General features: G+C 46.0%; 1 long non-coding RNA gene across 1 annotated transcript; it reads left to right on the forward strand.

Moving 5' to 3' along the window:
* Positions 1-973: 973 nt before the first annotated feature.
* Positions 974-26,373, forward strand: LOC138249133 (uncharacterized). The gene is made up of 3 exons (XR_011194739.1): positions 974-992; positions 7,506-7,595; positions 26,318-26,373. It is a non-coding gene; the product is annotated as an uncharacterized lncRNA (long non-coding RNA).
* The last annotated feature ends 1,259 nt before the right edge of the window (positions 26,374-27,632 follow it).

The raw sequence follows: 27,632 nt of genomic DNA on the forward strand, positions 1-27,632 counted from the left end.
TCCGCTTCTTTGCTGTGCATGAAACAGTGAGAAGAATGTAATTGCAGTAATGACTGGAGGCAGGTGATTCTCGCTAAAGACTCACAAACCTTTGTGAATTAGGATCTTGCATTCTGAATCCATGTGACAAAGACAGCAACATAATTTCCAGGAAGACGTCTGAGCACACTGGCTCCTGTGTTCAAGGTCCCTGCCCTCCAATCCATGGCCCTGTCCAGACTCTTAAACGCGCATTGTGAGTGGGCCAGTAATTGGTGTGATTTATCGCAGAGGAAAAAAACTGATTCCTCCGAGTCAGAATTTATGGGATGAGATGAACACCATCTAATTATGGGTTTCGCGTTTTGGTGCTTACCACACCAAAACCAACATTTCCCAACATTCACCAAACGTTTTTCACCCAGATAAATATCAGCAGGTTTGGCATGTTGAAATTTGTTGCAGGGGGATGTGATTTTATAGCAAAATGTATAAATTCATTACCCCAGGTCCCTCTAGTCCTCGTCCCATTCATCACTATGTGGAGATAACTATCTCCATGACAGAAAAAAGAATACGAGGAATGCTGGGACATTCCCTCCTCACCCCCTCCCTCAGGTATTATACAGTATAAGCTGTACTCACCCAGCATTCCACCTGTTCTTTTTTCTGTCTTCCGATGGGACGAGGACATGAGGGTTTCGTCCCTGCTGTGCTTGGACAACTGGCTTTTCCAGGCGCGCTACCTCCAGTCTGCCGGGTTTGATGGGGTAGCGCTGCAGTTTGCCTTGCTGTGAGCGTTTGGGGGCCCTGGTTGCCGGTGTGCCGAGGCTGTTTGGCGTTTGCAAGTCTTCTGAGCAGCGGGACAGCAGGGAGCCGTGCGGGGGAAGCTGGAAGCCAGCTGCTTGCCGCACTTCCTCTGTGGGCACATCTGTTGCCTGGCACACACAGGAGATGCGTGTTTTGCCTCGGCTAATGGCGTTTAGCTGTTCCTCCGGTATGGTGGCCACGGGGTGAGTACCACATAGTGGTGTATGATCTGTGGGGCCCTGGTCCGGCTGTCTCCCTCTCGCGGCGATGGCTGACGACCGCCGGTGCCTGGGTGGCCACCCCCGTCTTCCCCTGCACGCCCCAGGCAGGGAGTTCCCTGATGCTGGCTTCCCCTCTATGGGGTGCAAGGTCGGTACATGACGGGCGCGCAATTCCCCTCGTCCTACAGGGGCACCCGTGCTGGGAAATGGTGTCTGCATGGTTTGCTGTGCCTGGCGACTCGAGGGCTTGAACTTTTTTGGCACATTTCTTCGGGTGGCCAACTGTGGTGGGACAGTTACGGTCGCAGACCCTCACACTTTTCTGTTTCTGGCGAGTCTGTTGTGGTGCCCCACTTTTTCTATCCAGCGTATAAGTGTTTTGGCATCACGCTTGCTGGTTCTGGGGACACCGGCTTCTCTTCCTGCTACCCTGTTGGCGGCTGGTGGCGTGACAGGGTTCCGCTTTCCTTGTCTTTTAGTTATTCAAAGGCCTGGTAGTCCGGTTCTCAGGCCCTCGCATGGCAGGGTGGGAGCTCTGTTCCTCGTCTGTTTGTAGCATCCCCATCTAGTTCCTTGCAGGCCACGGTCTCTCACTCTCAGCCGAGTGTAGCACTCACATTTAATGTTTTGGTTTTCTTGGTTGCAGTCTTTCCTGTGCTGCTGCTCTGGCACCTGTCTGTTTGGACTCTTGAACCCTTCCTCTGTAGGGTAGGGGTTCCCTTCAGCATGGGTCTGCTCTTCTTTCCTCCTGTTTTGGTGTTTTCCCGTGGTGTGCTGGACATGCCACTGTTTTTCGCACAGTGAGGTGTGGGTTCTTTCCTACCTTTTTCTTGTTCCCTACTCTGGGCCACAGTGAGCTCCACCCCAGACTTGACCTATCAGTTAGAATTGTTCTGTTTTGGTTCTATCTTTCTTGTTCCCCTGTTTTTGTGTTGGTGGCCTGGGGCTCTTCCGGGCCTTTTGGTTCCTTTGGAACCTTCACCTGTGTCTCCCGGACGGCACCAGCTATGTTGTGCTCTTGACAGTGTCAGAAGGTCTGCCCTGGTTGGTGCGGTAATGGGGTACCACCTGTGCCTGACTGGTGTGACTGGAGCTGTTGATTTCCCTCTGTCTCTTTGGGATTCACCTGTGGTCTGTTGGTCTTTGTCCCAGTCTCTTCTGCTGTTGTTGCGATTCTTCCCCGTGTGTTTTTTGACATTTGTCTCTTTTGCAGCATTTTTCCTCTCCTTTTTTTATGCCCGCCCTTTCTCCTGCTGGGTGTGGTCTGTGGGACTGGTGTGCTCCCATTTTGGTTTTTGCTTTCTGGCCAGCTCTGGTGTGGCCAGTCTGGTGGGAAGTCCTTCTGGGTCTTCCCTCTGGGGGAGACAGACTTTTGTCTGTGGTGGTTTTACTCCCTGTCTTGTTCAAGGCAGTGCTTGGTGTGTTCTCTTGGTCCATTCACAGGGGTAGTGTATGGTCGCCCACATGCCTGCCCGAGGTACAGAGTTCCTGCATGTCTATTGGGGTGCATGTAGGCTGGGGGGGTTGTCTTCGGTTGTTGCCCAGCCTGATTGTGGTCTTTCAGGTGTGTGGGTTCTGCTGGCTTCCTCCTCATCTGTGTTGCTTCCTGCTCCCTTCATAGCCCTTCTGCAGGGTGTTCTTCTGTGGTTCTCTACTGTTCAGGTGTTGCCCGCTTTGCTTTGGAGTCCGGGGTCTGCTCTATTCTTTCTGTGATCCTGGTTGGCTTGGGTTTATTTTTTGCATGGGGTGCGGTTTTGCCCGTTCTTGGCTAGTTTGGCGTGTCCTTTTTCGGATGGGTGTCTTCCCCATTTTTCATTGCTTGCTGCTGTGGGGCTCTTCCATGTGGGTCTGGTGGCAGGGTGCATATTTTTGGGTGTCCCTGTTGCCGTCTCTGCCATGCATGTTTCAGGGGGTAGTGGCTCTCATGGTGGTTCTCCTTTTTCAGGAGAGTCTCTCATTGCTTTCTTTGGCCAGTTGGCTCCTTTATGGCTTGTCTCATGTGGTCCTTTGGTGGCCCATTCAGTTTATAGGTGACGTTTGGGCATGGTGCCTGTTGGTGCCTTTTTTTTCCGGTTCTGCCTTTTGTTGGGGGGAGATTTTGGCATGGCTGTCCTCTCGGAGTTGGTGCCTCCGTTTCCGGCTGGGCTCGGGGCTTTTTTTGCCAGGGTCCTGTTGTTGCAGCAGTTTTTTCAGATGTTGGCACACCCCTCTTCATCCCTTGTGGGTTCTTCTGTCTTTCGTAGTGTCCTTGCTCTGGACTTTTCGTCTTGCTGTTCCTGGTGTCTCCAAGACCCTGAACTGTCTTATGGTGGATGTTTGGCATTTTCTGTTGCTGGGGTTCCCTTGCTTCCGGACCCGCCCTTGCTTCTTGCTTCGGTGGTCTGTTCTTTTGCTTGGGAGGCCTCCGATGGGGCTTTCTTCTGTTAGGCCCGCTCATTGTTTCAGCTGGGCCATCTCTTGAATGCTGTCTAGGAGGGTTTATTGTGAATTTGGGAGGCTTTTTTTTACCTCTATGGTGATTTCCCTCTGGCGTACAGAGGATGTTCATTTCTTACTCCATCTCTCCGGTGGTTTTCCTCTGCTCATTGAGGAGGGGGTGTTGTCTCTCTCTCTCTCTTGGTGGTGCAGTGACTAGGAGTTGTCAGAAGACTGCCCTCTGATGGATATTTCCTTCTCCGGGCACTGTCTTTTTTTTATGGCGGCAATGCCCTGGCGGGTGTTCGGCTGCTGGGGTATTCCCTTACTCACTCTGCTTGCTTTCTCTCTCTGGAGTCTGCTTCCCCTCTTGGTGCCTGCTGTCCTCTGGGGGTCAGTGAGGAGTGGGGATCCAGTTAGTCCCTCAACCCTGGTGTCTGTTGTTCTTCTTTACTGTGGTGGCATTGTTGCCTAGTTTCTGCCTTACTTCTGGTGAGAGCCATGGGTTGTTCTTAGTGGTCCTTTTGGCTCCGGCAGTTGTGGTTAGCATTCCCTAGGGGTTGCCTGTTGGTGGTCCTTGTTTTTTTCCAGTTCATGTCCATTTCCTTCTGCTCTGGTGCTGTGGATGCCTTTGGTTTATTCGCGGTTCAGCTGGGGTTTTCCAGGTTTCTGGCAGTCACTGTCAGCTGCTTTAGTCACCGGCTGTGTTTCTCCCTTCCATTTGCCACAGGTCTATTGATGTGGGTCCTGGTCGGTGCCTGTTGGGGGTCTTCTGTTGGGTTGTTCTCTTTGCAACGTCCTTCCGTTTTGGGGGACATTTTTTTGTGGCGGATTTGTCTGCTTTGCTTGCATGGGGGCTGCGAGTTCACCTTTCCTGTCCTTTTGGGGGTCTTTCCTGGAGGAGTTGTTTCTCCAGAGTTGTCTCTGTTTCCTCATGTGTCCCGGCCTGTTTTTCTTTTTTTCCCCTTTTCTGGGACTGGCGGTGCTTCTGTGGGCCTTTGGGTTCGGCTCCTTGGTGCCTCTGGAGAGGGCTGTTGTTCCACTATTTTCTTGTAGTTGGTATTTTTTGTGGGCCCTCTTGTAGATGGGGCCTGTGTGTTCGTAGGGCCAGGGGGCCCTTCTTGTATTTTTCAGGGGTTGGAGTATGTTTGTGTTGTGCCTCTTACTTTCTTTCTGTGGCTTCCCGGTTTTGTTGCTTGCAACACATTCTTTCTTGGCCTTGGGTTCTCAGGCACGGATGTCTCTGGGTCGGCCACTTCCTTCCTGGCTTGACCTGGGCTTTGCGGTTGTGGTTGGCTCATGCCCATAGGGTTTTTTCAGTAGTCTGGGTTCCTCTTTGTGGCTGTCTCTCGGGCTGTTTTCTTGTCCTGGCCTTCTTATGTGGGTCTGGTGTTCCTCCTCTGGTGGGAGTCTGGGGCAGGTCTCTGCAGGTGGTTGTAGTCAACTAGGATGCGGCTGGGTGTGTTGCCGTTCTTGTGCTCTGCCACACTGCTGGCTGGGCTTTCTTTTCTCCTTTTCTCTGGCATTGTCGCTTCCTTCCTGGTTTTTCGCTCTGCAACTGCCTTGGCTGGGGGTTCCTGAGTGAGTTCTTTGTTTGTTTTTGCTTACTTACTCCTTGTTTTGGGTCACTGTATTGCTTGTATGGTTTCCCATATCCAGGTTCTCAGAAGGCTAGTTTTGCCTGCTTTGGGATTCTCCACATAGTGATGAATGAGACGAGGACTAGAGGGACCTTGGGGGTAATGTTCTATTACTTACCAGTAATCTTCATTACTCCTGGGCCTGTTGTCCTCGTCCCATTCATTACACCCCTCCCTCCTGTACGGCCGGCCTTCTGTTAGGGGCTTGGCAGTGCAGGCGGAATGTTCGGTGAGTACAGCTTATGTACTACGTGAGGGAGGGGATGGGAAGGGGATGTTCCAGCATTCCTCATTATTCTTTTATCTGTCATGGAGATTGTTATCTCCACATTGTGATGAATGGGACGAGGACAACAGGACCAGGAGCAATGAATATTACCGGTAAGTAATAGAACATTATGGCGGTCATTATGAACATGGCAGTTTGGCCCGCCATGCTGGCGTTGGCGGTGAAACCACCAGCCGGCATGGGGGGCAAAACCGCCACATAATGAACCAGGTGAGGGCCGCCATTGGCAGCCCTCACTCACTGCCAAGCTTCCTCCATCAGACAGCCTGGCGGCGGGCGGAAACATTATCCGACAGGACAGCGGTGCTACCCCTCGGATAATGTTTCCTAATCCTCCAGCCTTTCCCTGGCAGGTTTTCCCACAAGGGAAATGCTGGCGGAAGGGGTGCATTGGGGCACCCCTGGGGGCCCCTGCACTGCCCATGCACTTTGCAAGGGCAGTGCAGGGGCCCCAGTGCAGTGCCCGATTGCGCAGGTCACTGCCCGATTTTCAGGCAGTGATCTGCGTGACGGGTGCAGCTGCACCCGCCGCACAGAGGCATTGGCGGCGGCACCATGTGGAGCCGCCGTCAATGTCCCGGCCAGGCCTTCCTGTGGCCTGGCCGGGACAGAGGATGGTTTCCGCCCACCGGCCCGCAGGATGGTTCATTATATGGCCGGTGGGGATCCGGGGATGCTGGCGGTCAGTGTTTTGACCGCCAGCATGAACACGGCGGTTGTTACGGCCGTGTTCATAATGAGGGCCTATGTACGGTAATAGGGTTTAATTAATGCACATATTAGAATTTAATGGCCCGTTCGCCATTGCTTAGCCTGAGGAACTGGCCTTAGGGCCATAGCCTGGGGTGGCGCTGATGAGCAGTGTGTGAAAGGAGGCAACAAGATGCTTTAGTTTCCCTATTCATTGATAAAGATATTTCCAGGAAAGTCTCGGAACACCAACACACTCCATGAGTAGTCAAGGGTTTCTCTACAGTGGAATTCACCCTTTGAAACAGTTTGGACATTTAAATCGGTTAAAGGCCTGAGAATCAAAAGTATAACCCCTCAAAGTTAGTGTGGGTTAGGGGGAGCGATTAAACCACAGGAAAAAATATTTCCCATCAGGAGAAAAATAAATAAATAGCATGGTATTTGCAATAATGCAGAGGTTTCTTCTATACACAAATCTACACTATGTTCAACTGCACATGTAAAATTGCCATTACCTACTAGAAATTTAAAAGTAATGTTTGAATTTTTTGTAAGTTCAGAAAATTTGAGCATCTGCATCGAATTGATGGTCAAAACTCACAGGTGCAGATTAATATTAAGAACAGCACTAGTCAGAGAAATGCTGTCGCAATAAGGTACATCACTAAGCCAAACTTGACAGGAATGTAAAATAATAAATAACGTTAAATACAAATATGAAAGTAAAACACGTTATTTTCCCACAGGCATAGATGCAAGGTGAACATCTTGCAACAATTTTTCTTTCAGCATAAGAACAACCATTCGAAGATGGGTGTTACGCAAAAAGTGCATTTTGCACATAGATGAATGGATGGCCATCTTGGAATGGTCTAAAGCCATTTAGAGCTGGATAACTGCTTATACATCAGTGGTTAAAATGCTGAGGTGGTCTGAGGAACCAAGCGACCACTGGGGTAAACACATGTTTTAATAAAAAGAGCAGGGAGAATGAGTAAGGAGTTTGGGTTAGGAAAGGAAGATGGATCGGTAAAAGTCATCGAAATCAGAAGAAATACTACCTAATGCACTGGAACGCATGGTCTGATGGGACTCATTCAAGGTAGTATGTCTTCAGCCCAGCCAACTTTAATACATCTTCCTCTAACTTGGCTTGGGCTGTCTTCCGCTTAGGCTAGATCTGAAGGGGCCCCATTGCGATCAACATGAGGCCTCCTGTGGCTGCATGAAAGTAAGAATTTTGCTCAGTAGAAGTTGAGATGGATTTTCTATCTGCAAACTTGGCCATGACTTCCCTTCCTCCAAGGAACCTGCCCCCTAGTGAGTTGCTGTATTGGAGCTATGGTGATACCGAAGGCCAGGGGGTTCAAAATCCAACTATTTAAAGACATGCTCCAGATTACCGGGCAGGTGGGAATTGCTGAGATAGCTGTAAATACAGTTCACATGTCTTCTCAGGTGGTGTTGGCAGTTTCTATGGAACAACAACATATGTTGATGCAATCCAAGCTGGACCGCTTCGAAAATTGATCAAGACTCTGATCCTAGGTAAGGCATTTCAACACAGGACACCTGTTTAACTTGCCATTTTTGTATCAGTTATTTACCTGCAGTGACGTCTGACATCTTTCTCTGAGTGCTTGCAGTGGCTGATGATGTTCTCTCTCTCACCTTCATGTATAGTGTTTGTCATAGTGGGATCCACATTTAGTTCTGCAGGAGGCAGGTTTCTGGAAAGGGGTATTTCATCGACCCTCATTACATTTTAAGGTTGATAGAGCGGAACGTGGTAACAATTTACCTGTGTTCGGACGCTCTTTAGGCCGATGAATCTTTTGACTAAGTGGGAACTCTCTGTACTCTTAATCGATCAATCACATCAAATCGATAATCAATAACGAACATAGGCAACCCCTTGAACAACATAACACTTAACAATTAATCCAGAATACATTTCGGCGAACCCTGACCTTTCAGTCAGGAATAACCACACCAGTTTATTGCAAAGTTAGTGAATTTATTTCCCTATATTAACAAAGCTAGCACAATATAAATGTGTCTCAACACTAAATGATAAACATAAATGAACATTAATAGCTGTCCATATCGTCGAAACAAGTGCAATCTATGTAGCATTTGGATCACAAGGCATTCGATAATGGCAATGCAAAGCACTAATACGATAATCTGTAGTGAACTAATTGCGTACATTTAGTCAGCATAACAAGATCTCAAATTGCATCGTGCGACATATGGAATCCTCGTCTAACCTCAAATTAGCATCAGCATGTGGGTCTTCATGCAAAACAATTTAGCAACATAAATTTAGAAAACTCCTAGCTGGGGCTCTTATCAAAATCAGCAGTTGGTTACCTAAAAGAAACACAATGCAATTTTACAATTTCCTTTCATAATTACCAATTCCGATCAGCAATCAATGAAATCTTCGTCTCACAGGTATCGTTTCTCGATCAGCATAGGACGGGACAAAGGGACAGGGGTGAACAGGGCAATTGCCTCACGGCGGCAGGTTAAGACTGCTATTTCATGCAAAGGGGCAAATCAAAGTTAAAGTCTCTAGGGCAAGAATCATTAAAGTCTCTTTCTCTCGACTAGAGAAAGCATCAAAGTCTCTCAAAATGGCGTCGCAGCAAAGTGGGCCATAATAGCTACGAAGTCTGCAAAATGGCGGGTTGTCCAAAATGGAGAGAGCTTTCCTCTCGTGCACCTGGGTTTTATAGACAATGGTTCAAGTCCAGTAGGGTCTCCATTGGAGGGTTCATAGGTTAGCTTCAAATTGTCCAATCAAAAACGACAGTTCTCAAGCTTTTACTTAAGCATACATTATCCTTGGAGATGGGTTCGCAAATCGCAACATTGTCTCCCAATTAGCTCACTTTCAGAGCCTCCATTGTCCGCACCTGCAAGTCGACCTTGAATTAAAGAGAAAATATGCCAAGCTGGCACGAAACTTTAAGATAAGCATGTGAACAGTTTCTGTGGAAAAGTACAGCTTCAAGCAGAAATACACGTTTAATCGCACATTGGAAAATACGAACATCTAAACCGTGAGACCAGGCCACTAGGCCAAAGCCTCCGCTAAAGTAATGCTAAGCTAAAGCATTTCAAACAAGCAAATCGTAGCATACGTTTATGATTATGTCGGCTTAGTGCAATTCTAATACACCACGTTATATAAAGCACGCGTATAAATGTTGGCAAACTACTCTGAGGGCACATTTTGTCCCCGTACAATCTTTATTAGTTCGGTTAATGTCACACATGATTATTTCAGCACTACGTTTAAGCGTTAATAAATCAAAACCTTCATTTTCTGCTTCATCAATCCCTCCTCTGATGACTACTTGTCATCACACAAATTATGCCCACAAATTTTATTCCATTAAAATTCTGTCAGTTCCCTTTTCCTTTTAGTACCCCTAGTTTGCGCTTTGTATTCTTCTGCCATTCTTTTCATAATTTTCTCTTCTTTTCTTCTTTTAATTCTTTCCATAATCATTATTATTCCCCTTTTTATTCCCCAAATTCCAAATACACAAATTATTACTATTAATATTCCTTCTATTATTTTCAATAATATCCCATTCCAAATTCCCCCAATCCAATGTCCCACTGAAGCAAGTCCCTTTCCAACCTTCTCCCACACTCCTGGTTCTTTCAGTTCCTTCAAATCTGCACTTTCTTTTGTTAGATTAGCAAGCATAGTTTTAATCTTCACACTATTATCCGGTATATAGGTACAACAGTGACGTGCACCAATCATTTTGCAAACGCCTCCATCCTTTGCTAAAAGAATGTCTAAAGCAAGCCTATTTTGAAGAGTCATAGCTCTTTCCGCTACAAGCTCAGCATCTATCAGGATTATAGCACCTGAAAACTTTGTCAACATGTTATCCACTATAGTAGACAACTTTCTTATTTTGATGGAATTCAGCACAACTCCCAATGAAGGAATCATGGCTCCAAATATATCACCTACCACAGCAGCTGCGGTCTCTCTTTTCTGGATACGATGGGATCCAGATGTCTTTTGAATCATCGATACGTCATCCAGCTGATAAACCTTTGGAAACACTATACCCAAATAACATCTTCCCCACCATCCCTTTGGAAGACGATAATAGGCATTATTCCCACAAATGTAATACACCCCTGGAATGACAGGGTCAAGTCCGTTCATCATGAATGTCCATTTGGCCTTAAAGATAAACGTATGTTTGCATTCACTCGCTCCTACAAAAATATTGTCATAATAAGATTCTCCTCGATATATACAAAACTTCCCTACATGCCAAGCATCTAAAGCAATTTTCCCTTGCGTCTTTATAGCAGCAAAATCATAATTATCTACTGAAGTCCTCTTATGTAGCTCCTTTTCTAATTTCGCCTTCATTTGTGCCCTTCTATCATCTGTACGATCTAAAAAGCTTATTTCTACAGCAGAGACGGAGCACGTAAGGTTCTCCCTATGAGCGTGAGCCGTCTCAAAAGGTAGCATTGGCTCGAAAAATTCCCTCATAATTTTAAAATCCCAATCTTTTGCAGTCTGGCTTAGCTGCACTATTAAAGGAACATAAGCAAAGGTAACATCATAATTCGAGTAAAAATACTGTATGTTAGATTGACCATAAAACCTAGACATTACTATACTACATGTAATCCCATATGTAAGAGGCATGTGGTGATAAGTTACCCCTTCCTTTACTGATGTCGGTATCTGGGTACACACATAACAATCTTTCGCATCCATAGTCTCAACATACTCTGTTAATAAGCGATAGAAAACGTTATACGAAAGCTCTTTCTTATCGTGCAAGAGCCTCTCATCCAGTGCTAGTCTTTTCAATGGTGTTAATTCAGTGACAGTAACAGGAGCAATAGTAGAAGCAGCAATAGTCTCATTCTCACCCTTTCCATGCATTCCAAACACAATTGCCATTATTATTAGTACACATGTTACTACCAAGCCTATACACACGTATTTACAACATTTCTTTCTATTGTTTTGCGTCATGATCTGTATAGAATCAGAGAGCTAGAAGCACTTATAAATGAAACTAATTAGCAATTCAGTTACAAAGTTGAACGAGCACAATGTTCACACCGTCTTCTTCAAAAGGCCAGTCACTTATCGGTTAGCAGCATTTGTCTCAATTCGGTTTAGCGATGTCTCAACTGGTTGTTTGTCTCACGTTAGATTGCAGCAAGCAATACCATTTACTACCGTTTCAATCGACAGAGTCTATGAAACTTTTCTTTTCTATTGGTATCTCTTCTTCTTCTTCTTCGTTCTCGATACTTAGAGGTACAAACTCATCAGTCCAATCATCATTTACTGCATATGCCCATTCAGGACCGGAATACCTCCTGTTTGGTATCCTTTTCCTTTTCAATTTTGCTTCTCTTTTCGATTCTGCTTCGCTGGTACTCTCCTCTTTTGTCAAGTCTTTTTCTTCACTTGACGATTGTTCCACAACAGTCACTTCCTTTCTTTTCTCTTTCACTTTTGGTCTCCCTCCCTCGTTCAAACCTTCTTTACCCTTTTCTTTTATCGGTGAGATACTTAGTCTTCTTTTTGCACCGTGTCCGTTTGATGGACCTGCGATCTTTTCTGTAGAGGTTTGAACTCTTTCGTTCTGCTCTTCCTTGTCCCGACCTTCAGGGGAATCGGTCACGTTTTCTTTTTCTTTTTCTGTATCGTCTGTTTCTGGGAAAGCCCCCTTCTGATCAGGCTCCCCTGCCTTTTCACCTTTTTCGAGCCCTTCGTCACCGTTACTTTCTTCAGGCTCTGTATCACTTTCAGCTGCTTCAGGTTCTTTGTCACCTTCAGCTGCTTCAGGCTTTTTGCTACCCTCAGCTGCTTCAGGTTCTTTGTCACCTGCAGCTTCTTCATCGCTATCTGAACTTTCTCCTTGGCCTTCCCCAAGTGAGTCAGACTCTTCGCCCTCCAATAATATTTCCTTCTCTCCTGCTTCTGCTTGTGCGCTTTCAGTTCGCTTCTGTTCTTTCTCAGCACTCAGCACTGTTTTATCAGGCACTGGTAGTTTCAGCGCTTCAACTTCCTCATCTGTGGGACACAACACTTTCTTTGTGTGACTGGCGTGAATCCAGTTGGGAACCCCCGCGCACTTCACAGCGGTAGTTGTCGTCAGGATCACTTGAAAAGGGACTTTCCAACGGGGTTCCAGACACGATTTTCTCACGTGCTTCTTTATCACGACCCAGTCACCTGCTTTCAGTGCGTGTCCTGGACCTTGGATCGGTGGCAAGGTGGTCGCTTCCACCTGGTGAGAGAAAGAGCGAACCACGTCAGCCAGTCCTTTGCAGTAGTCTAACACCATATCATCTGTAATATTCAAAAGCATGTTTGCGGGAACTGCAGGAAGTCTCATAGCCCTGCCCATGAGAATTTCGTGCGGAGACAATCCAGTTTTTCTATCAGGAGTGTTTCTCGTTGACATTAGCACTAAGGGCAATGCGTCAGGCCATTTCAAATTTGTCGATGCACATATTTTTGCCATTCTCGATTTCAGCGTACCATTCATCTGCTCCACCAGTCCTGATGCTTCAGGGCGATAGCTACAGTGCAGCTTTTGCTCAATGTTCAGTGCTTCGCAAAGTAACTTTATCACCTCATTATTGAAGTGACTTCCCCTATCTGATTCTAAAGAGATCGGGAATCCGAAACGTGGTATTAACTCCCTCAATAATAGCTTGGCAACTGTAAGGCTGTCGTTTCTACGTGTGGGGTATGCCTCAATCCAGTGACTAAAAATGCACACAATCACCAACACATATCTTAAACCTCCATGCACAGGCATCTCAATGAAGTCCATCTGCATACGGCTAAAAGGTCCGCTTGCCCTACCAATGTGACTCGCGTTCACAACTGTTCCCTTTCCTGGGTTCATCTGCTGGCAAGTGACACATCGATGGCAAACTGCTTCTGCAGCTTGACGAAATCTGGGGTTAAACCAATCAGTTTTGAACAATCTTATCATGGCATCTCTCCCTAGGTGAGCCTGCCCATGGTAGAACCGCGCAAGCTGCGATAAGAGACCATTTGGCAAAACAATTTTTCCCTCATGTGAAACCCATAGCTCGTCTTGTCTCTTTATACATTGTGATTTAATCCAGGAATCTCTTTCATCCTCCCTGACATTATTCTGTAGTGCTTTTAGTTCCTCTATTGTATCTACGACCTTCAAGGCAAATGCTTCAGCTGGTTCGAGTTCTGGTTCACTTATTGTATTCCAATCATCCCTTAGCAATATACAGTTCAAAGCACAAAATCTTGCGACTTGATCTGCATATGCATTTCCCAGAGACACATAGGCCCTCATTCTGACCTTGGCGGGCGGCGGAGGCTGCCCGCCAAAGTCCCGCCGTCAGGTTACCGTTCCGCGGTCGAAAGACCGCGGCGGTAATTCTGACTTTCCCGCTGGGCTGGCGGACGGTCGCCTTCAGGCCGCCCGCCAGCCCAGCGGGAAAGAGGCTTCCACGATGAAGCCGGCTCGGAATCGAGCCGGCGGAGTGGAAGCTGTGCGACGGGTGCAGTTGCACCCGTCGCGTATTTCACTGTCTGCGCAGCAGACAGTGAAATACATTTAGGGGCCCTCTTACGGGGGCCCCTGCAATGCCCATGCCAGTGGCATGGGCACTGCAGGGGCCCCCAGGGGCCCCGCGACCCCCCCTACCGCCATCCGGATCCCGGCGGTCGGACCGCCGGGATCTGGATGGCGGTAGGGGGGGTCGGAATCCCCTCGGCGGCGCAGCAAGCTGCGCCGCCCTGGAGGATTCAATGGGGGGGCGGTACACTGGCGGGAGCCCGCCAGTGTTGTCGGTCCGACCGCGGCTTTACCGCCGCGGTCGGAATCCCCATTGGAGCACCGCCGGCCTGTCGGCGGTGCTCCCGCGGTCCTCCGCCCTGGCGGTCTTTGACCGCCAGGGTCAGAATGACCGCCATAGTCCTGTCCTTTCGTGTGAGCACTGCACTTTACCACTGCAACTTCAGCTGGCACTTGAATGGCATGTAACAATTCCCTTATTCTTTCCCCGTTCTTCACTGGGGATCCTGAAGAAGTCAGGAAACCTCTCTGTGACCATAGTTGTCCAAAGTCATGCACAATCCCAAACCCGTATTGACTATCAGTGTAAATGGTGACTTTCATCAATGCAGACAATTGACATGCTCTAGTAAGGGCTACAAGTTCTGCTACTTGTGCAGAATAGACTCCTTGAAGCCATCCCGCTTCCAAGACCCCTGTTACAGTACATACAGCATATCCTGCTTTCAAAATCCCCATCCCATCTCTTAGACATGAACCATCAACAAAGAGAATTTGGTCATTTTCATCAAGTTTAGTATCCTTGATGTCCGTTCGGGGTTTTGTGCAAAATTCAGTCACCTGAAGGCAGTCATGCTCGACGTCCTCAGCGTTCTCAATTTCAGCATTTTCTCCAGGAAGCAAGGTAGCTGGATTCAACGTAGTGCACCTTTTCAGCTGCACATTCGGTGAGCCCAGAATAATCGTTTCATACCTTGTGAGTCTTGCTCCAGTCATGTGCTGCGTTCGGGTGCGGGTCAAAAGTATCTCAACTGAGTGAGGGACCATGACTGTTACTGGGTGTCCCATCACTATTCCTTCACTCCGAGTGAGGCTGATACCAACTGCTGCTACGGCGCGCAAACACCCTGGGAGTGCTGCTGCAACCGGATCCAAAGTAGCTGAAAAATACGCTACTGGTCTGTTTACGCCACCATGGGCTTGGGTCAAGACAGACAAAGAACATGCATCACGTTCATGACAAAACAATGTGAAAGGCTTCGTGTAATCAGGCATACCTAAAGCTGGAGCCCTGCACATGCATTCCTTTAGTTCAACAAAAGCATCCATCTCGTCTCCTTTCAGCTCAATTTCATCCAAGGTATCCTTTTGGGTCAATTTCAGTAGGGGCTTCGCTAGAGACGAAAAGTTGGGAATCCACTGGCGACAATATCCCACCATTCCCAAAAACTTCCTCACCTCCTTCCTTGTCTTAGGTGGACTCATTTGGAGTATACTTGTAATTCTTTCCTTCATTATTCTCCGTGACCCTTTCTCTATTTGGTGACCCAAGTATTTCACTTTCTTCTGACAGAACTGTCATTTGGAAGGGGACACTTTATGTCCATTCCTTCCCAAATGATTCAACAGAGCAATGGTATCGGCTGTGCAGCCATTTTCCGTTTTGGATGCAACCAGTAAGTCATCAATGTACTGTACTAGAATTGACTCGTATGGCAATTCTAACTCTTCCAAATCTTTCTTTATAACTTGATTGAATATTGACGGTGACTCAGAAAACCCTTGAGGAATCCGACACCAACTGTACACTCTGTCTAGGAATTTGAAACAAAAGAGGAATTGGCTGTCCTCATGAAGAGGCACAGAAAAGAATGCCTGTGACAAATCGATGACTGAGAACCATTCAGCATCGCAAGGGACTTGAAACATTATCACAGCTGGATTCGGCACGACAGGGCAGCACTTTATTATGATGTCATTTATTTTCCTCAAATCCTGCACGAGTCGGACTTTCCCACTTGGCTTTATTAGTCCCATTATCGGTGAATAACATGGGCTGCTTAACACTTCTTTCAGTACTCCCTGCTTTACGAATTCGTCAATGAGTTGGGCAACTTTCATGAGAGTATCTTGTGGCATGTGGTATTGTGGGGTCTGGGGAAAGATCGCATTGGGCTTTACCATCACTTTTACTGGTTCCACTCCTTTCATCAATCCCACCTCTTTCCCTGTCATGTCCCACACTTCCTTTCCGACTGTTTCCCGTAATTCTGCTGGGATATCTTCTTCAGTTATCATCGGGAAAAGACAAATCAGAGGATACTCTTCGTCGACTGTTTCCATCTCATCCCACTCTACACTGTCCTCTTCTTCCCCATCATTGCTTGTCTGTATTGTTATTCCTTCGTTTGAACACATTATCGAACAACCCAATTTACACAATAGGTCTCTTCCTAACAGTGCTATCGGGCTTGAGTCACACACCACAAACTGATGTACCCCTTGATAGTTACCAATGTTGACTTGTACCTGATCTGTAATTGGGTTCGTCAGATGCCTGTTTGCTACTCCCACCACTTGAACTGTCCTCCCTGAGAGTGGCAAATTTGGTACTTCACTGCTCTTAACAGTTGAACGTGTGGCTCCCGTGTCAACCAAGAATGAGACACGATGACCCATTACTCTTCCTTCTACGTACGGACCCCTTTGATCAACTTCTAGGGATGCCGCAAGCACACAATCTCCTTCCTCTTCTGAGCTTTCACTCTCCCATACATTGTTTATTCCACTCTCACTGTGTAATGGGAACTGTTGTACTGTGCCGTTTGTACTCATTACCTGACCCGTTACCTGTGGAGGAACCATCACTTGCTGCTGACTCATTGGTGCCAAAGGTATTTGCATTTGCTGATTAGGTACCATAGGTAACTGCTGTTGCATCGGCTGCATTTGCGTCATCTGCATACAGGGCATCTGCTTCTGCTGCGGCTGCATAGGTTGTAATCCCTGCAATTGATTTATGGTCTGAAAATTTGGGTTTGGACCTCTCATTTTCGGTCCTCTCATTGTCTGAAATGCATTGACATCATTGTTTTGCTGACCAACACCTACACCTGTACCTGCACCTTCCTGCACCACCATCGGGCACTCGCGCTTCCAATGACCTACAATTCCGCACGCGTGACACGGCATCACCTTCTTCATTGCCTGCACACCCGTCACAACAGTGTTCAAATCCGGACCATTATTCACAAAACCTCCTCTGCCTCTGCCTCTGGCCTGTGGTTGAAACGCCATGTTTCCCTGCAACTGTGGCTGCGGTTGCGATACCTGCTGTTGGAACCCTTGCATCCCTTGCAAACCTTGCAGACCTTGCAAACCTGTCTGGGCCGCCTTAAGCTGCATCATCATCACCTTCTCTTTCAGCTTTTTCTGTTTCACTTCAATTTCGTCGCTACAGTATTTCGCATAAGTCAAGACCTCATCAATCGGTTTAGACTGCCAACAAATCAAATGTGACTTTATCATTTGACTTATTTCTGGTCTCAGCCCTTCCACAAATCTGAACACAAAATGGAGCATATCTTTCGCCTCTATTGCTTCCGTGCCACTGTAATTCTTGAACGCCTTCAACAACCTTTCATAGTAACTATGAATCGATTCTTTAGCCTCTTGGGCAGTTCGATCAATTTTCTGCCAATCCACATTTTTCGCGGCAACCTTCGTCTTCAAATGCTCAATCACCTTATAGTACAAGCTCATCACCATAGGTGATGGTGCACCCGTCTCTCTGTCTCTCTCTGGTTCACTTGTCGGCCAACCTACAGCTTTTTTGCAATCCTCCCACAAATCTGCCGGAACCACAATCTCGAATAGAGTGTTCAGGTCTTCCCAGAGACATTTCGCAAGCTTCACAAACCTATCAGTCTGTTGATACCATTCAATCGGCTTCTCTCTCAGTTTGGGAAAATCATTCGTAAAAGACTGAATGTCGCTTCTGTGCCATGGTACATGTACTAATTTTCCCCCTGCTGTCTCCCTCATTGGTAACATTGTTACTGTATCACTACTCTGCGGTCTTTTCTCATTGTGCTCTGTAGCACTGTCCCTCCTCTTATCCTTCCTCTTTACCCACCTGCTTTCCCACTTGTCTAAGCACCTCCACACTTGTGCACTCTGCAACAATTCTCTAAGGTGTGCCTTCATGCCTGCTGATCTCATATGTTCAAAATCTGTGGTCCCAAAATCCAACCTATAGCTCCTGCTCAAGTGTTTCGTCTTGCCTATGTCAATCCCATTTCTGTCCGCTACTTCCTGCAAACTTTTATGTACCTTGTTTACTTCTTTCGTGATCTTTGGACATAGATACCTCAGCTCCTCTTCCGTGTAGGACTCTAACCTGTTCACACCCATATTCCCTTCCACCAATTCTTGTGCTTCCATGTTCAGCCTCATCCTATTCAGGTACTCTTCTCCTTTCCCGCTGTCTGAACTTTGTGTGGAATTCAAGCTGTTGAACCACTGTGTCAGCTGTTGCGCATTTACCCCCATCAGTGTAGCATTCACATCGACTGCCATCGATGGTTGCGGCAACTTTTCAGTGCTCGATGTTAATGGTATTATCAGTGGGGGGCTCGACCTCACCAGTGTTGACTGAGCACATATGGGACTAAACTCCATCAGGGACCCAGACCCAGTTGGCTGAGCCGCTATCGGAGTTATCCCTGGAGTGTTTTCTATGCACCTTCTTTCTGTCCCATTCTGCAGCATTGATCCCTGACTGCTCAGACCCGAATTAGGCTGACTATACAGAGGTACCGCTGGACCTACGGTAATGGGTAAGGATATCGCGTCTGGGTTCTGTCCATTCCCCATGTTCTGTGGCATGTTCATTCCCACACCATGGGTCATCACTGCCGGCATGCCCATCTGGCTCCCCGTCATTTGAGCATATGCGTTTCCTCCCTGCATCTGCTTTTGAGGCATCATAAACTGAGTTGATTCAGCTTGTGCTATTGTTGGGTTGTAACCATTCTGTGCTCCCCTTACGGTTGGATCTAGAATCATTCCTGCACTGTTATCACTACTGTAGTACCCTGGCATCTGCGGCTGATAATTTTCTGCTGGTTTCAACACGGGCACATCTGGATATATTCTCCTAACCTGCGGTATCTGCGGGGTGAACAGCAGACTCCGGTCCTTAGATCCCGATGGTGCTCCTGAACTCTGGGTTTCACTGTTCTGTACTAGTGCCGGAGGGGCAGAACTGGTACTTGGACCTTGTCCATTTTCTGCATAAGGTGGTGGACGGTCGTTCAGCAATTGCATTATTAACTCCTCATCCTCTAACTCCTCTTCTCTTCTCAACTTTTCCTCATCCTCTCTATCCTTCGAACACTTCCTGTCTGTTTTACAGGTAGCTTTCTTACCTGTCTCCTCTTCATCCTTAGTAATTGCGGGAAACAATTTTATTCCCTGCAATACATCTGACCTCCACACCTTCTGCGCATTATCCCACCTAGCATCCGCTAGTGTCTTTTCTACCTTCCTCATCCTTGTTTCAAACTTGTTCTTCTGTTGCTGTCTAGCCATTAATTCCCAGATTGCTAGAGCCTCAAACTGTGCTGGCCTTGGAGGCACCTTCATGTCATACATCGCGAATCTCAAATTCTCTCGGATCCTTATATTGAATGTCCCATGTATCGGGAACGCTACGCTTCCATGTTTCTCTGTCAGTTTGTGCCATTGCTTTAGCCAAAGACACGAAGCTACCCCTTTTTCCTCCATTACAATGTAAGCTGGTGTACCTTCGGGTGGCGTCTCCTCTCCTACGCTCGCTTTAATGTAAGACTCCCCCTTCATCGCACTCCTAAATGCTTTAAGGAATTTCATTTTCTCGTCTTTTATTTCACCAAGTTTATAGTCAATAGGTCACTTTTATTCCACAAAGTTTGTAATCAATAGGTGACTTTAATTCCCGGAATACTCTTCACCTGCCTTTCCCCTTCCAATCGAGTCCCACGGACTGCGTCCAATCTGTGCGCGACCCTTCTCTCCAACCAACCTATCCCAGCGCGGCTTCTAGTGACGTCACACTCACACACACTGCGGCTGACAAAGCCTCGCGGCTAGTCCTCCTTCACTCAGTTCCTCCCGTAACAACTTTTTGCATGTATCGCGAGCTACCAAAAACTAAAACAGATCTGTCGGTTTACTACAGGGAGGGTAACACAATCGCTTCAGGACCTTAGGGACCTTTCACTAGCCTCGGGACTTTTCACTAGCCTCTGGCCGCTATTCCGTCTTTCTCAGTCCCCACATTCGCAAGCAAATCTGACCTGCAGACCTACTCTCAACTTGTCAATGATCTGTTCTAGTGCACTTAGAATCTTGTCAGAGCCCGAAGTCGAAGTTTCTTTCACTCCCTAACACACGTACCCGACTCGTTGACCACGCCCGATCAACCTACTAAACCGCCCAGACCACAACATGGATCAACATACTCCGGAGTCTCTTGACCTCGCAGGGCCCGTCTCAACAACAACAACCACGTGGACCTTTTTCTGCACAAAGCGCCACACGCACATGAAGTTCGACGACTTCCCTACTCTCACACTCGGAGCCGCACCTCCGTTATTTCTATGAAGTTCGACGACTTCTCTACTTCTACACTCGGAGTCGCACCTCCGCTATCCTTAAAAGAAAAAAAAATCCTCGCAACCTTTTCACACACCCTGCGGCAATAAGCTGTGCAAGCGCAAAACCCTAACTTCACTCATACCATCACTAGTACCGCCAGCGCTGATTCCACACCTCCGTTCTCTCCATTCCGCAAGCTCCGAGATCCCGGGAAAGTCGCGGTGGACCTAGCCCATCATCATCTTGTCAATCCGTTTTATCCAAGAAAAATCTAATTCAACTTCTCGAATGGGGCCACAAAATGCGTAACCGTTAATTCAACACCATGTACTTTAGGAGTACAGGGTCCCAAAAGACGTAACCGTCCTCTGCTACCATCTACTGATAGAGCGGAACGTGGTAACAATTTACCTGTGTTCGGACGCTCTTTAGGCTGATGAATCTTTTGACTAAGTGGGAACTCTCTGTACTCTTAATCGATCAATCACATCAAATCGATAATCAATAACGAACATAGGCAACCCCTTGAACAACATAACACTTAACAATTAATCCAGAATACATTTCGGCGAACCCTGACCTTTCAGTCAGGAATAACCACACCAGTTTATTGCAAAGTTAGTGAATTTATTTCCCTATATTAACAAAGCTAGCACAATATAAATGTGTCTCAACACTAAATGATAAACATAAATGAACATTAATAGCTGTCCATATCGTCGAAACAAGTGCAATCTATGTAGCATTTTGATCACAAGGCATTCGATAATGGCAATGCAAAGCACTAATACGATAATCTGTAGTGAACTAATTGCGTACATTTAGTCAGCATAACAAGATCTCAAATTGCATCGTGCGACATATGGAATCCTCGTCTAACCTCAAATTAGCATCAGCATGTGGGTCTTCATGCAAAACAATTTAGCAACATAAATTTAGAAAACTCCTAGCTGGGGCTCTTATCAAAATCAGCAGTTGGTTACCTAAAAGAAACACAATGCAATTTTACAATTTCCTTTCATAATTACCAATTCCGATCAGCAATCAATGAAATCTTCGTCTCACAGGTATCGTTTCTCGATCAGCATAGGACGGGACAAAGGGACAGGGGTGAACGGGGCAATTGACTCACGGCGGCAAGTTAAGACTGCTATTTCATGCAAAGGGGCAAATCAAAGTTAAAGTCTCTAGGGCAAGAATCATTAAAGTCTCTTTATCTCGACTAGAGAAAGCATCAAAGTCTCTCAAAATGGCGTCGCAGCAAAGTGGGCCATAATAGCTACGAAGTCTGCAAAATGGCGGGTTGTCCAAAATGGAGAGAGCTTTCCTCTCGTGCACCTGGGTTTTATAGACAATGGTTCAAGTCCAGTAGGGTCTCCATTGGAGGGTTCATAGGTTAGCTTCAAATTGTCCAATCAAAAACGACAGTTCTCAAGCTTTTACTTAAGCATACATTATCCTTGGAGATGGGTACGCAAATCGCAACATTGTCTCCCAATTAGCTCACTTTCAGAGCCTCCATTGTCCGCACCTGCAAGTCGACCTTGAATTAAAGAGAAAATATGCCAAGCTGGCACGAAACTTTAAGATAAGCATGTGAACAGTTTCTGTGGAAAAGTACAGCTTCAAGCAGAAATACACGTTTAATCGCACATTGGAAAATACGAACATCTAAACCGTGAGACCAGGCCACTAGGCCAAAGCCTCCGCTAAAGTAATGCTAAGCTAAAGCATTTCAAACAAGCAAATCGTAGCATACGTTTAGGATTATGTCGGCTTAGTGCAATTCTAATACACCACGTTATATAAAGCACGCGTATAAATGTTGGCAAACTACTCTGAGGGCACATTTTGTCCCCGTACAATCTTTATTAGTTCGGTTAATGTCACACATGATTATTTCAGCACTACGTTTAAGCGTTAATAAATCAAAACCTTCATTTTCTGCTTCATCAAGGTTGCACAGAAATCTGGCCTCTTTGCCTTGAGACGTTATGCAAGGTTTCTATGTCTTCACTCTCACTGGCAGCTATTCCTTTCGGATTTTATGAATAGGTTCATGGCATTTGAGGGATTTGTTAACGGCAGCAAGATCTCTGAATATTCTAGAGCTTACCTAAAAGCACAATTTATGGCTTCACCATTCCATACTTGTGAAAAGTCATAGTGGTTAGATTCATTCTTAGCATCATTTCAGATGTCACAATAACCAACATAGTGGACCTTCAGCCTGTTTGCTCTGTGTAATGTTTACTGTGATATACAGACAGTCCTTGAATATTGCTTGCTTTCATTTCAACTATTCCAGACTGCTCTTCTGAATCATTTGATATGCCACTTCAGTATCATCAGGGGCATAGATTCAGGACAAAGTGTTTGGGGTGTGACACCCCCAAATAAATGCATTCTTGAATTGTTAATGGGATACGGGGGCTCTAATTCAGGTCCCCTTGTCTGTGTTGGTTTGTCTCATTGTGATCCAAGAATAAACGATAAAACAGTCACCTTTGACTTAAAACAGGAGAGAGACAAAGATATACATCTGGTAGCTGAATTTCTAAATGTGAAACCAGATAGCCTGAAATCAATACTGGTTTCCCTGCTTGTCCAAACTGGGAGATCCAAGGCAGACATTTTATTTAACAGGGCCTCCTTTTTCTTTATTATCATACGTGCAAGCGCTTTTAAAGAGCTACCTTCAGAATGTGCACCATACTAGCACCTCTTATGTTTAATAGGCTGAAATGTTGCTCCATTTTTGAAAAACAAATGTCAGTAGGGTTTACATGACTACTGACTTGTCTTTTAGTTGACTAATGGCATTGTGGTTGAGGGGATAGCCATTATTGTTTCTAAGTTTATGTTTGAAAACACTCACTTTTAATAAATGTCTGCCTATGCAATTAATTAATCAGACTTAATAAGGTAAAACACATCTGTATGTTCAAGAAATAAACGTTTTTGAATTTTGAAAAGACTAACATATTTTTACATTATGTTTCTTGCATAATAAACGTAGAAAATTGTTTAATGGTTTGGCTCATGAACGGACTTTTAGAGATACACCAGACCTTTGGTTCGGCTTTTCCTTGACTTGCCCTGTGAATTTGCTGTCACACCCACCTGTATTTGCGACTTGGGGATAGTGCATGGGTCTCAAGTCACTTGATAAAATAGTTTATAAAAGCAGAGGACAAGAAACACGGAGCCCTGCCTACATGCACTGCTCTGACAACTCTACTATCAAGGCTTCTCCTAGCAGAGACAAAGAAGAGTCAGAGCAGTGAAAATACATTTAAAATATGCAATCCAAGGGAAGGGACTCTAGGCCATTGTGTTGTAACTGACCATAGTCATGAGTTCCTTTGTCCCATCATGCTTCACGTGTCCTATTGTACAATGTACAGTCCTGGAAACCACAGGTCTGAAAGCTCCTACTTTGCTGCCCCAGTCCAGCTTGTATGGCTAGTATGCTTTATGTAATGGATAGAATTTACTTCAGGACTCCAAAGTCCAACCTTTCACATGTAAAGATATTGGGCCTGATTCTAACTTTGGAGGACGGTGTTAAACCGTCCCAAAAGTGGCGGATATACCACCTACCGTATTACGAGTCCATTATATCCTATGGAACTCGTAATACGCTAGGTGGTATATCCGCCACTTTTGGGACGGTTTAACACCGTCCTCCAAAGTTAGAATCAGGCCCATTGTCATTAGCGGAGAGATGTTTTAAGACAATGGGAAAGTGTGCAATTATTGAGGGCCCCCACCTTCAAGAGGCCCAATGTAAAGGTGATTGGAAGAGTCAACGTTTCAGTCTTAATAATGATGTGCATGAAACCCAGACTCTTAATTTCACAGATAGCCATGCTTAACAGAAACTCAGATTCACGTTACAAGTGGCCCAGTGGAGGGGATGTCATTTATTATCCTCAACACATGGCCATACACAGGGGATCAGTGAGTTTAAGGCTGATTAAAACTCCAACTACAAGGTATCATTCAAATGGGGAATAGCATGCAGATTTTGTAACCTTCTGCACCAAAGTCTGCATGTCCTGGAGTATTCCAGATATTGTTTACTCGTTAAATTTCAGAAAGTCTGACTTGTCAAAATTTAATTCTTGAGGAATAAACTTTACCGACCAAAGACTTACCAGATGCAATAAATTCTGACAAACTTATAGTTGTTACCAATTGCACATATTACCCAGCCACATGTGTGAATGCGTGGAGAAACCTAAGCTATTACATCAAATCAGATAGTAGGTTTCAAGCATAAGGCCGATTGGACCGAACAGACATTGTATAGATGGGATGTCAATTGCATGATGTCATAATCATCACAACAATATAAAATCAATACAATCTACAGTCTCATAATACTTCAAGAACCACACCAGTTTTAGTAAAAAGGTTAACAATTTTATTTCCCTATATTAACAACGCTAAAGTCACGAAAACAATGCTGAAGCACAAATGATACATATAGAGAGTCAACAAAGACTGATTAAAACGCCTCATGCATCTGAGTTTAACTAAAGCAAATAAGCAAATCAATTTAATGATTATAACACAAGAACATAGCACCAAAATCTGTGCTAAACTAATCAAATACATCAAATCAATTGATAAAACATCAATAACAATTCAAGAGCATGTGAAGAAAACATTTCCCTCAATAACCACTAATTATCATCAAACATGTTGGGCTTCATGTAAAAGTTTTAGTAACACAAATTTAGGAAAAAAATATCTAACTCGGGTTGTGTCAAAAAACATTAGCAGCAGTTGAGTCAGTGAGTTGCAGCTGGTACCTGGAAAACAGAAACACAAAACAAGTACAATTCATACGTTACCCAATTGCACTACAAAATCAGCAAGTTCACCTGCTTCAGCAGAGGGACACCCTAAGTAACATACAGGATACAGGATGGTACAGGGTGATGGTTTAGATTTTGGATCATAAACTACACTAAACCATTAAAGCATTAGGAACATGGGGCCAGATGTAGCAAAGTTTTGCGAGTCGCTAATGGCCCGATTCGCTATTTGCGACATCGCAAAATTCGAAATGGGATGCAAAAATCCCATTTCCGAAATGCAAATAGCGATTCGACCCATTACGACTCACAAAAATTGCGACCTAATTTTGCGACCGCAAATAGGAAGTCACAAATTGCGAGTCGCAAACCATATGCAAAAGTCAGTCGCAAATTGCGACTAGTTGCAAAAAGACAATTTTTCATATCCAGATTACCACTGATTCAGAGCAGGTGGTAACCAGAAACAAAGTATAAAAGGAGACCCAGAAGGCATCTGGGTGACTCAAAATGGCTGAAATGTACGTGATAGTATGGAGGAGGAGAGTCCACGCCGCCCAGCAGAGGAGGAGGAGGCAGAGACAGGAGAGGATATACCGAGCCAGGCAGACACTATTTCAACAAACTGAGGAGGAGATATATGACAAATATAGACTGAGCACTGCTGCAATCTTAGAATTAATTGAACTACCTAATCCTCAGCTTGAATGACAGACAATGCGCGGCAGAGCTATCCATACACATGTGCAAATGCTATGCTCACTGCACCTCTTGGCCACAGGTAGCTATCAGGGGGTTATTGCTGTGGCAGGTGGGGTATCCCAAAGTAAACTCTCACGATTCTCACCACCAAGTTAGACTTCTACAGAATTGCCAACTTCCCCCATGTAATAGGGTGTGTGGACGGGGCACATATACAAATTTGCCCTCCTGCAAATCTGGAATATGTGTTCCGCAACAGGAAATGTACCCACTCATTAAACATCCAGGTGGTATGTGACGCCCATAATGTCATTACTGACATTGGAGCTAAATATCCAGGGAGTACACATGACTCATACATATTCAGGCACAGTGGGATACACCAAAGCCTAGAACGTGGGGAGTTTGGAGACGGATATCTATTAGGTATTGCTGACTACACCCTGAAGCCATACATACAGGTCACTGTGTAAACCATTCATGCCCTGATAAATTTGGCTTTTTTGTCAAACAGGTGACAGTGCATATGCCCTGAGACCATGGACACTCACCCCATACCTAACAACTGGCAATCAGAATGAGAGGCGATATAACAGTGCACATCGGTGGACCAGAACTGTCGTGGAGAGGACCTTTGGCTTGTTAAAGGCAAGATTCAGATGCCTCCTCAAAATTGGAGGTGCACTCCAGTATGCCCCAGAAACAGCATGCAAGATCGTTGCCGTCTGTGCCATCCTACACAACATTGCCACCAGACGTGGGCTACATCTCACCCCTGAAGACACAGACACAGAGGATGAGGGGCAAGAGCTACCACACCGACAGCCTGGGGATAGAAGCATCGCAAATGAGGGCAGAAAGAGACGGAACCACATTGCAACCCAATACTTTGGCAGGTCCGTGGCAACCGTCACCACACTCACTAATGTCAGACACACATAGGCCAGTTATGTGGTGAAACAAACAAAACCTTTTTATTTCTAAACTATGTGAAAGAAAGAATATTGATGTATTTCACAGTCTGGAATTTTCCATTTGCATTTAAGACACATTAAATTCATGTACCTTATTTACAGTACAGTGTGGTGGCGCACACCCTCCTCCTAGTGCGGCCACCATGCTCATCCCTGGTGGGTCCCCTGTCCCCTGACCCCTGCCATGCACTGCTACTCCGTAGCACACGGGACTCGCTGGCAGACACACTACTAATGGTCGACCCCTCCTCACTGTCCTGAGGGGTCTCCCCTGTGCCCCTTGCAGCCTGCCTGCTCTCCATAAGGTCCACTGCATGGCTGATGCGGCCAAGTCCTCGCGCCACATCCCCTGCGAAGTGCCCAAGTTCCACCTGGAGGCTGACTGTACGCCTTGACAGGCATGTTGTATTTGTGGCAAGATGCCAAATAGATGCTGCCAGTCGGTCAAAGCGTGCTGCAGTGTGGTGCTCTCTGTGCCTTGCATGTGCTCTGTCTGACACAAGTTCAGTCACCAAATGTTGAATGGCCTGTGTTAAGTCCCCCAGATGTTGATTCATGCGGTTGAACTGACTGTCCACATTTGCCATCTTATGTGTCATTGTGGTCTGCAGTCTATTGAGGGTTCTGGTGATGGACCTTAATTGTGTGTTTTGCAGGTGCTGGCCCTGAATGAGCGATGCCTCCAAGCCTGCAAACTCTGCTTCTCCTACATCATCCTGGGGCACCTACTGAACTCTGTGCCGGTGTCTGTGTACTGGTCCAGCTGCTGGCTCTGTGCACCTCTCTGTGGGGCTGGGCCCTGGTGTTATTTCTGCTGCCCCCAAGTCGTGCGTTTGATCTTCAATGGACCCTGGT

This window comes from Pleurodeles waltl, chromosome 8 (genome assembly GCF_031143425.1).
Source record: "Pleurodeles waltl isolate 20211129_DDA chromosome 8, aPleWal1.hap1.20221129, whole genome shotgun sequence".
Classification (NCBI taxonomy): domain Eukaryota; kingdom Metazoa; phylum Chordata; class Amphibia; order Caudata; family Salamandridae; genus Pleurodeles; species Pleurodeles waltl.